This window comes from Amblyraja radiata, chromosome 7, assembly GCF_010909765.2.
Source record: "Amblyraja radiata isolate CabotCenter1 chromosome 7, sAmbRad1.1.pri, whole genome shotgun sequence".
Lineage (NCBI taxonomy): Eukaryota > Metazoa > Chordata > Chondrichthyes > Rajiformes > Rajidae > Amblyraja > Amblyraja radiata.
Window position 1 is genome coordinate 84,833,975 of NC_045962.1, and position 12,075 is coordinate 84,846,049.

Consider the following 12,075-nt stretch of genomic DNA (forward strand, 5'->3'; position numbering starts at 1 on the left):
CATCATGTTCCACACTGACATGACAGGCCGAAGGTCCTGTTCCTGTGCTGTACAGTTGTACGAGAGTTAAAATCTCACTGTTACAGTGGCCACAGGTGACATTTTGAGTACATTATCATGGTGATTATTAGCAGGGGAATCAAAATTGAACACAATACTCCAAATGTGGTCTCAACAATGTCTTGTCCAGCTGTAACATAAAGTTCAACCTCTATACTCATTACTCTCTCTGATAGCCAATGTACTGAAAGCCTCTTTACCACCTTACCTACTTCTGATGTCATTTTCAGATGTCACTATGTACGTGAATTCCAAGATTCTTCTGCTTCACAAAACTCCCCATTCACTCTGAATATATTCTGCATAGATGGCTTATAGGTTGACACAAAGAATGAAAGTGCTGTTGTGCACAATCCTGCACTTTCCAGATTAACAAATGAAATCTCAGGTTATTAGACATTACTGTTAATAATTTTGCTGTGGCATAACTTCCAGTTCATTTGTAAAGACATAAAGAAAATTGTTCCATTTGACGTGATATTGACATCCTGCAACATTTGTACTTGTGACTCTGTATTCTGGAATGGCTGTCACCCAAGACCAGTTCCAGGAAAATGCTATCTGTAACTCAAGACGTTTATGCTGATAAAATGAACAGCCATATTAATATAATTGCCAGGATCCAAAATAATGATATGGTATATTGCGCACAAAAAAACCTCTCGACTTGATATTTTAAAAATAGGTGAAATATGGCAACAGAACAATTTTGAGACAAGTTTTCTCTCAAATCCTCAGAAAGTAATCTTCTCGTGTCTAATAGAATCAAACAGCAGGGAAACAGGCCCTTCGGCCCAACTTGCACATGCTGACAAAGATGGTCCATCTATGCTACTCCTATCTGCCCGTGTTTGGGCCATATCGCTCTAAACTTTTCCTATCCATGTACCTGTCCAAATGTCTCTTAAATGTGGTTATATTACCTGCCTCAACTAACTCCTCTGACAGCTCATTCCCAATACTTGACCACCCCCTGTGACAATCTTAGCTTGTTCAAATTTATTTTTTTCCCCACACAAAGTGTGGCGGGTGCATGGAACGAGCTGCCCGAGGAGGTAGTTGAGGCAGGGACTATCCCAACGTTTAAGAAACAATTAGACAGGTACATGGAATAGGACAGGTTGGACGGATATGGGCCAAGCGCGGGCAGGTGGGACTAGTGTAGCTGGGACGTTGGCCAGTGTGGACAAGTTGGGCCAAAGGGCCTGCCTGTTGGTGGTAGGCCTGTAATTTAGCTACAGAAATTGATGAAGGGCTTCAGGATTGAACTCTCGTCAAAGACATAGACACAACCCAGGGGGCTAGATAGCCCGGCTGCCAATTTGGCTCATTCACTAAAGGCTGGACATAGTAAAATATCTAATTTCTACAGCATTGTAATTTAGGTTGGGCTTTATTCAATAGCGCAATCTCCTGTACCTAAATAATAATTGGCACATATGGAATTTGAGTGGGATAAATGAGCTCTTGAGCCATCTCTGCTATTCAAGGGGATCGTAGGTTGATTACATCTCCACCTCAGCTCCAGTTTCCTGCTTGAGCTCCATGACCTTATATTCAGCAGTTGACTAATAGCCCTGTCCCACTGTATGAGTTCATTCAAGAGTTCTCCCGAGTTTGCCCTGATTCTACGGTAATGGCCGCTCGTAGGTACTCGGGGCTCTCGTGGACATTTTTCAACATGTTGAAAAACCTTCACGAGTCTTCCCGAGCTTACCGCGTTTCCCGAGTACCTGCCGTTAGCGTTATGAGCAGCTAAGAGATGTCCCCGAGCTCCGACGTACCCGCTACGTTCATTCTACGTGCTTACCACGAGTTTGATTTGTTTTTTAAACTCGGGAGAGCTCTTGGACAGGGCTTTAAGAATCTTATAGCCTTGAAAATATTCAATAATAAAGATTTCACAAATCTCCAGGAATGAAGGAAATCCCCCCCAGATCCCTTATTCTGACACTCTACCCACTAGTTCTACATTCATCACAAGAGGAACTGACCTCTAACTTCAAGTAACCTTTGTTTTCCCTCTCTCTCCATCCCTCCCCCTTCATAGTTCTCCGACCAGTCTGACTTCCCCGATTTAATTTTATCCCCATGTGCTTCATTGTCACCTTCTCCAATCTAACAATGATCTATTCTACATTTCCCTTCACCTTTTCAGCCTCTATGATCGTGTTTTCCTACCTTCCACTTCCTTATCTCTGTGTCTCCCTCTCCCCTGACTCTCGGTCTGAAGAAGGGTCTCAACCCAAAACATCACCCATTCCTTCTCTCCAGTGATGCTGCCTGTCCCCGCTGAGTTTCTCCAGCATTTTGTGTCCATCTTCGTTGTAAACCAGCATCTGCAGTTCCTTCATACACACCACCCACCTTTCCAAATTCAATCTATGCTTTGATTACATCCCCTCTCATCCTTCTGAACTCCAGAGCACATCCAACTCGTTCATCCTTTCCTTTTGACAACATCTCTTCAAAGCCAGAATTAACTTGGCCCGAAATGTTCTCCTAAAATGCTGCCTGATCCGCTGAGTCACTCCAGCACTTTGTGTCTTTTATTTGTAAACTAGCAAGTTAACCTCATTTTTCAACTACAAGGACACCCAGATCCCCTTGCACAGCTCCATTCTAAAGTTTAAATATTCTTATTTTCTATTCTTCCTCCTAAATTAAAACATATATTTTTTTCCTACATTATGCTCCAACTGTCAAATTCTGTCTCGAGCCAACCTACACTCAGCAATTTTATGTCATAACCACTTACGAACAAATTTGACTATAAAATAATCTTGCATTTTTTTTAATCCAAATTAATAACATGGATGAACAATAGCTGAGATGCTAGCACTCGCTCTTGTGGCACGTGGTATTCTAGCAACTTGAAAACTGTCTCTTTAAGAATAAGGGGTAGGCCATTTAGGACTGAGATGAGGAAAAACTTTTTCACCCCGAGAGTTATGAATCTGTGGAATTCTCTACCACAGAAGGCAATAGAGGCCACTTCACTGGATGTATTCATGAGAGTTAGATATAGCTCTTAGGGCTAACGGAATCAAAGCAGGAACAGGGTACTGATTGTGGATTATCAGCCATGATCATATTTAATGGCGATGCTGGCACGAAGGGTCAAATGGCCTACTCCTGCGCCTATTTTCTATGTTTATGATGATTGTTTCAGTTTTAGTTTATTGTCACGTGTACCGAGGTACAGTGAAAAGCTTTTGTTGCGCGCTCTCTGCTTGACAATTCTTTATCGACATTGCCTTTAATATCCCCGGTTGTCATCTTGCATTGTAACCGTTACTGAATTATTTTGGAAGTTCAAATACACTAAATCCTCTGCTAGTTCCCTTCATCCAACTAGCTTATCGAATACTCAAAAATAATTGAATGAAATTGCCAGACACAATTTCTCTTTATCAAATTGATCTTTAAACTTTGAGATGGGTAGGAAAGAACTGCAGATGCTGGTTTAAATCAAAGGTAGACACAAAATTATGGAGATTGTGATTGATTAAGAAGGATCTTGATGTGAAACATCACCCATTCCTTCTCTCCAGAGAAGCCGCCTGTCCCGCTGAGTTACTCCAGCATTTTGTGTCTACCTTCGATTTAAACTTTGAGAATTGGAAACAGGTGCAATATCTGGAAGTTATGGCAGACAACCTGCACTAGATAACAGCATAAAACTAAAAAAGAGGTAATAATTTACAGAAATGGGGAAAGTGCTCTTCCTTTACCTCGTGGAAATCCGTGTAATCTGTATTCTTAAACAATGATTAAGATTCAAATGGAAACACCTCTGTTCCTTGCCTCAATAAACCCTCCCCGAATGAATTCACGTTAATGCTAAATTGAAGTATTTTTCAAAAGAAAGCTTGACAATAAACCTCAGGAAGATATTCCAAGATAACAACATAAAAATTGGCAGCACCTGTCAGACAAACAGGCCGATGACTTTTCTTTGGCCATAAGGACTTACTGTGAGCAAATGGGATTAGTGTAGATTGGTAGCATGGACATGATGGACCAGAAGCCCATTTCTGCACTCAGTGGCTGTAACACCATACAATAACTCCTGCAGCCATAAATGTTGAATTCAAAGTTATACAGTTTTGGTTCAATCGATTTTAAACAACATGGAGGCACAGAATCATAGTAGTGTTCCAGTATGTAGCAGGGAAACCAAATGAACCACAAAAGCACTTAGGACAGTCTGTCAAAGAGTCATACAGCATGGGAATGGGCCTTCGGCCCAACTTGCCCACACCAACACCAAGTCCATCTACATTGCACCAACATGCCTGCATGCATTTGGCCAATATCCCTCTAAACCTGTCCGATCCATGTACCTGTGTCCATCTAAATGTTTCTTAAATGATCATAGGTCATGGGAGTAGAATTATGCCATTCAGCCCATCAAGTCTACTCCGGATTCAATCATGGTTAATCTATCTCTCCTTCCGAACCACATTCTCCTGCCTTCTCCCCATAACCTCTGACACCCATACCAATCAAGAATCTATCTATCTCTGCCTTAAAAATATCCACTGAGGGTCTTCACAGCCTTCTGTGGCAAAGAATTCCACAGATTCGCCACCCACTGACTAAAGAAATTTCTCCTCATCTCCTTCCTAAATTAACGTCCTTTAATTCTGAGGCTATTGAGGTTCCCCCTTATTCTTCTTAACTCCAGCAAGTACAGGCCCAGTGCCGACAAATGCTCATTATAGGTGAATCTACTAATTCCTGGGATCATTCTTGTAAACTATGCGATTGTACCTACTTCAACTACCTCCTCCGACAGCTCGTTCCTTACACCCACCACCCTTGTGTGTAAAAAAGTTACCCATCAGGTTCCTATTAAATCTTTCCCCCCTCATCTTAAGCCTATTCCTATGGTTCTCGATTCCCCGACTCTGGACAAAAGACTCTGTGGTGTACCCGATCTAATCCTCTCATGATTTTGTGCACCTCTATAAGATCACCCCTCATCCTCTTGCGCTCCAAGCCTACTCAACCCCTCCCTATAGCTCAGGTCCTCCAGTCCTGGCAACATCCTCTTAAATCTTCTCTGCACCCTTTCCAGCTTCACAACATCTTTCCTATAACATGGTATAACTGAACGCAATAATCTAAATATGGTAGACAACAATGCTGGAGAAACTCAGCGGGTGAGGCAGCATCTATGGAGCGAAGGAAATAGGCAACGTTTCGGGCTGAAACCCTTCTTATAACTGTAACGTGTCCTATACTCAATACTCTAACTGATGAAGGCCAAAAAAACAGATGTGACAAGAAAAAAAATCAGAACAAATGTCTTATCCCGATAGGGTTAATGTACACAATGCTTTATCATAGTGTCAGCACAGGCAATTACTTAATCAAAAGAATTAGGTTTAGTGGACATAATTTTGAGCTGAGGTCTCACTGTAATGCCATGGGATTAACAATCAACAATTAACAATCCAGCTGACAATTTTGTAACAGATTTATCACCAGGAAACAATCTTTACAAAGGAATATATCACTGGAGTTTCATTAACAGGGCATCGATTTTTTTGTATTACATCAGATTCTTTATCTAATGTCTGTATCCACAACAAACTATTGCTCTCTGATTCAGAAAAGGGCTCCAAATGCAAATAATGTGGGAAAGGGGGAATAAAACCAAAAACAGCAATGGTTGATGATTTCAAAAAGTGTCTTCTTCCGACTGCCTTAACTGCATGAAGATAGATATTGGACTTCAGATTTTGATCCCTATCAACCAGGTTATGCCTGCTTTTGGGCAGCAGTTTACTTTAGTCCATAGCAATTCAGAGAGACACAGGGTGCAAACACATGCCCTTCGGCCCGACTCGCCCATGCCGGCAAGATCAAAGATGGTCCTATTTGCCAACTTTGGGCCCATATCCATCTGAACTTTTCCTATCCAAGTACCTGTGCATCAGCCTGAAGAAGGGGTTCGACCTGAAACGTTGCCTATTTCCTTCGCTCCACAGATGCTGCCTCATCCGCTGAGTTTCTCCAGCATTTTTGTCTACCTTCGATTTTCCAGCATCTGCAGTTCCTTCTTAAACACATGCCCAAGTGTCTTTTAAATGCGATGATAGTATCTGCCTCCACTATCTCCTCTGGCAGCTCACTCCGGCCATAAGACATAGGAGCAGAATTAGACCTTTCAGCCCTCCGAGTCTGCTCTGCCAATTGATCATGGCTTAATTATTTTCTCCTCTCAACCCCATTTTCCTGCCTTCTCCCCGTAACCTTGGATGCCCTTATAATCAAGAACTATCAATCTCCACTTGTTAAATACCAAATGACTTGACCTCCACAGCCGTCTGTGGCATCATGAACCCAATGAGCCCAATGGTTCTCAGATCATAAGTTAGCAAATGCTACCTTATATACTTTATCCAGCTCCACATACTATCATTGTATCAATGGCTGTTCCTTTGAACAAGGCACTAAATTAATTCACTATCTGGTCTCTTAGATGCTTTTGAAGAGCATGGAAGATATTCCATATGTCTGGGACAATATCTACTCTCAACTAACTTTACCAAAATAATTCTTTATTTCCTGTCACTTAGCTCTCTGTGGGAGACTGCTGTGCACAAAATGGGCATTGTTTTTTTTCCATTAAACATAGAAACATAGAAATTAGGTGCAGGAGTAGGCCATTCGGCCCTTCGAGCCTGCACCGCCATTCAATATGATCATGGCATTAAAGTCAATAACTTCACAACACTGCTTTATTAATTATAAAGCAATTTGGGTTGTTGCAAGCAAGAAAACAACATTTATTTAAATTAATCACTCCTATGTTTACAGGGTGTTTAACCTGAGCAAGTGCGAGGTGGACACACTGATCTGTTTTGTAGTAAATGCCCACTATGTTCTGTGTGCTGAAGCAAGAATTTCATTGTCCTATCAGGGACACATGACAATAAACTCACTTGAACTTAAATTGCATTTTGGGAGGTCGAATGCAAGGGGGAAGTATTCAATCGTTAGCAAGACCCTTAACAGCCTTGATGCACAGAGGGATCTTGGGGTCCAAGTCCGTAGAAAGTGACAGAGTAACAAAGGAAGCATTTGGTACACTTGCCTTCCGAGATCATGGCAAAAGCATCAGGGTTAGGAAGTCATGTTTAAGCTTTATAGGACATTGATTAGTCCTCATTTTGAGTATTGTATGTGGTTCTGGTTGCTCCTTTATAGCCAGGATGTGGAGATGGTGCAGAATACTAGAATACTAACAGAATTAGAGGGTTTTATCTATAACGAGAGGTAGGCGTCTCTTGGATTGTTTTCTCTGAAACATCAGAGGTTGATGGGAGACCTGACGGAAGTATATAGAATTAGGAGAGGCATTGACAGTCAGAACCCTTTTCCCAGGGAGAAAATGTCACAGACTTGTGGGCTTAAAGGTGAGAGGGGCAAGGTTGAAAGGAGATATGCACATAAAGTTTATTTTTATACCAGGGGTGGTGGTGGAGTTGGATTCGATGGAGGCTTTCCGATAAACAGACGGATAGTCATTTCAAGTTCAAGTGAGTTTATTGTCATGTGTCCCTGATAGGACAATGAAATTCGTGCTTTGCTTCAGCACACAGAACATAGTAGGCATTTACTACAAAAATGTCAGTGTGTCCATATACCATAATATAAATATATACACACATGAATAAATAAACTGATCAAGTGAAAATAACAGATAATGGGTTATTAATAATCAGAGTTTTGTCCGAGCCAGGTTTAATAGCCTGATGGCTGTGTGACACAATGTGGGAACAGGTCCTTCAGCCCAACTTGCCCACACTGGCCAACATGTCCCAGCTGCCTGAGTTTGGCCCATATCCCTCCAAACCTGTCCTATCCATGTACCTGTCTAACTGCTTCATAAACATTGGGATAGTCCCAACCTCAATTACCTCCTCTGGCAGCTTGCTCCATACACTCACCACCCTTTGTGTGAAAAAATTACCCCTCAGAATCCTATTGAATTTTTTCCCCTCCACCTTAAATCTATGTCCTCTGGTCCTCGACTCATCTATTCTGGGCAAGAGACTATGTGCACCTACCCGATCTGTTCCTCTCATGATTTTACACACCTCAATAAGATCACCCCTCGTCGTTCTGCCCTCCAAGGAATAGAGACCCAGCCTACACAACCTCTCCTTTTTGCTCAGACCCTCTAGCCCTGGCAACATCCTTGTAAATCTTCTCTGTCCCCTTTCCAGCTTGACAACATCTTTCCTATTACCTGTACATGGTGCCCAGAACTGAACACTATACTCTAAATGCAGCCTCACCAACGTCTTATACAACTGCAACATGACCTTCCAACTTCTATACTCAATACTCTGCCGGATGAAGGCCAATGCGCCAAACACCTTTTTGACCCTACCCTATCCACCTGCGACTCCACCTTCAATGAACCATGCACCTGTACTCCTAGATCCCTCTGCTCTACAACACTCCCCTGAGTCCTGCTATTCACTGTGTTGGTCCTGCCCATGTCAAGACTTCCCAAAATGCAGCTCCTCATATTCCTCTGTATTGAATTCCTCAGCCTACCTGGCCAATCAATCAAGTATATCAAGGATATGAAGGGAATGGCGGGATATGGATCTCGTGCTGGCAGAGGAGATCAGTTGAACTTGGCATTATGTTCGCCATGGACATTCTGGGTCAAAAGCCCTGTTTTGTTGTTATAATGTCTATATTCTATAGCAGATTGCAAAAGTGAGCCCTCACAGGTATTGTTAAACCAAAGGCCTGGAAACATGTTCAGGTACAAACCACAATTCCTTCTCCACAGATGTAGTGAATTCAACAAATGTTACTGTCTCATCCAACACCTTCAAACTGATCAATACCATTTGTCGAGATTTCCTATGCAGATACCCTGTTGCGCACAAAACAAAATTGACTTTAACTGTAGGAAGGAACTGCAGATGCTGGTTTACACCAAAGATAGACAAAAATGCTGGAGAAACTCAGCGGGTGCAGCAGCATCTATGGAGTGAAGTATTTTCCTTCGCTCCATAGATGCTGCTTCGAAACCTATTTCCTTCGCTCCATAGATGCTGCTGCACCCGCTGAGTTTCTCCAGCATTTTTGTCTACCTTCGATTTTCCAGCATCTGCAGTTCCTTAAACACATTGTGTGTCTATCAATCCCGACTATATTGCTTATGATGGCTTGGCAACGCTAAACATTTTCTAAATAATAGGAGAGGTTAATTACAGCAAGTTAGCCCTTAAGGAATGTGACAGAACTTGCAGTTGATGAGTCTGTGAGAGAGAATGACTTACAACGGGAAATAAGGAGAGAGAGAGAGTGAGAGATGGGCTAATGGGATTGCTGATAACCAGCATGAATCACAAGTTCACAAATGCTGTTGTGTTGTGTATACTTTTACCAGCTCCACATACTACACTGTAAACACATATTAGATTACCTGTTTGCTGAACAGGCGTGTCTTGTCTTCAAGTATAATCATGACACTTTCCACATTATGCAATGTCCTACTCTGACCAGCCTCCGGACTTTCGAATTTGTTTTCAATGCACACTCAGCGAACAGCACCTCTAGTTTTGATCAACTCTTGCTCATACTTCTAGTCAGTAATTTGCAAAACCTCGTGCTTTCAGAAACAATATTTCTGAAGCTAGTGACTTAAGGGAGCAAGGGGGGGGATAACCCACCTACTCACAGTGCAGGCACACAGGTTTGCAACTTTGCTGTACTTCTAAATCTATTTTTGGTGATCATTTTGAGAAGGTAGTGTCCATAAAAGGAATCTGTTAACTGCATGCTTGTACTCTTTGGGTTTAGAATCGTTATATTCTTCCCTCTCTTCCCCGATGCCTACTAATTTTAGCTCATCGGTTTCCCGCTGTGAGTTTGCAGTGTTTCACGTCTCCAGAGTATTGCAATATTTCTAATGTTATATCATGTAAGTTATAAGCAAAATATATATTTGTACTTCAATATAGTCAAACAGCCAACTTTTCCCAATTCTGTCCCACACTCTCTCCTTTTCACTCCCCCCTCCTCTCTTCGCTTTCACTCTCCTCCTTCTCCCATCCTCTCTCCCCCGCCTCTCTATCCCCCCCCCTCCCTCTTCCCCCCCCCCCCTCCCTCTCTCCTTTTCACTCCCCCCTCCTCTCTTCGCTTTCACTCTCCTCCTTCTCCCATCCTCTCTCTCCCCCCCCCCTCTCTCCTTTTCACTCACCCCTCTTCGCTTTCACTCTCCTCCTTCCCCCATCCCCTCTCTCTCCCTCCACTATACCCCCGCTCCCTCCACTCACCGGCGATCTCTACCGCCTTCCCCACAGTCATCTCCCTCTCCCCCTCGCTCACCCCCCACCCCCCCCCCCCACTCTCACCCTCCACTCCCCTCTCTCTCCCTCCCTTACCCTTCTCCCACTCCCTCACTCAGCGCCCCCCCCCTCATTTTCCCGCGCTCTCCACCGGCCCCCCTCACTCCCTCCCTCCCTCCCCTTCACTCTGACTCACTCCCTCGCCCAGCTCCCGCCTTTCCTTCTCCCCCTCCCCTTCACTTACTCTCACTCCCTCCCTCCCCACCACCCCCTCCCCCGTCACCCCCTCCCCCGCCCAGCTCCCGCCTTTCCTTATCCCCCTCACCCCTTCACTCCTTGCCCTCACTCCCTTCCTCCCTCCTTTCCCCCTTCACTCACCCACACTCGGTGCCCGCCTTGCCCTCACTCCCTCCCCTTCACTCACCCACCTTCACCCACTCACACTCCCTCACCCTCTCTACCCGCCGTCACTCCCTCCACTCTCCCCTCCACTCACCCACACTCCCTCCCCTTCACTCCCTCATCCCCGTCACTCCCTCCCCTCTCCCGCCTTTCCCTCTCCCCTTCACTCCCACCCTTCACCCTCACCCCCTTCACTCACCCACACTCGGTGCCCGCCTTGCCCCGGGCGAGCGGCGCCGCTCCGCCAGCAGGAAGCGGCCGGGCCCAGGGCGGGCCCTCGCCCTCCTCCTCCTCCTCCTCGCGCCGCCTCCTCCCGCCTCCCGCCGCCGCCGCTCATTGTCGGCGACCCCGACCCTGACCCTGACCCCAGACCCGGGGCCCCGGCTCCATCCTCCCTTCCCGCGCTCCCGCTCCCGCTCCCTAGCAACCGCCAGTGACGCGGCGGCGGCGCGCACGTGGTCGTGATGCGCGGGCATGAGGTGGGGGTCTTGTCTGTCTCATTGTCTCTATGTCTGTGCGTGTGTGTGTCTCCATATCTGTCTATATGTCTGTGTGTGTGTGTGTCCATATCTGTCTATATGTCTGTGTGTGTGTGTGTCCATATCTGTCTATATGTCTGTGTGTCCATATCTGTCTCTATGTCTGTGTGTGTGTGTGTCTATGTGTGTCTCCATATCTGTGTGTGTGTGTCTCTATGTGTGTGTCTCCATATCTGTCTATGTTTGTGTGCGTGTGTCTATATGTCTGTCTATGTGTGTGTGTGTGTCAGTCTGTCTATGTGTGTGTATGTGTGTGTGTCTCCATATCTGTCTATGTGTGTGTCTGTCTGTGTGTGTGTCTATGTCTCCATATCTGTCTGTGTGTGTGTCTATGTCTCCATATCTGTGTGTGTGTGTCCATGTGTGTGTGTCTATGTCTCCATATCTGTCTATGTGTGTGTCTGTCTGTGTGTGTGTCTATGTCTCCATATCTGTCTATGTGTGTGTCTATGTGTCTGTCTATGTGTGTGTCAGTCTGTCTATGTGTGTGCCTCCATATCTATGTGTGAGTCGCCGTGTGTGTCTATATGTGTATCCATATCTGTCCACGTGTGTGACTGTGTGTCTGTATATCTGTATGTGTGTGTGTGTCTCCATCTCTGTCTCCGTGTTTGTCGATATGTGTCTATATGTGTATCCATATCTGTCCATGTGTGTGACTGTGTGTTGCCGTGTCTGTCTGCGTGTCTCCATGTCTGTGTGTCTCCATGTCTGTGTCTCCATGTGGGGGGGGTGTGTGTGTG

General features: G+C 44.7%; 1 protein-coding gene across 3 annotated transcripts in view; it reads right to left on the reverse strand.

Moving 5' to 3' along the window:
* The window catches only part of ttll4 (tubulin tyrosine ligase like 4), a 111,146-nt gene extending 100,064 nt beyond the window's left edge, over positions 1-11,082 (reverse strand). The window contains exon 1 of one of the 3 annotated variants that reach the window (XM_033024884.1): positions 10,993-11,082. The gene's annotated coding sequence lies outside the window, so the exon portion shown is untranslated. The remainder of the gene's footprint in view (positions 1-10,992) is intronic. The other 2 variants (XM_033024885.1, XM_033024883.1) reach the window with 2 other exon arrangements.
* Positions 11,083-12,075: the final 993 nt, after the last annotated feature.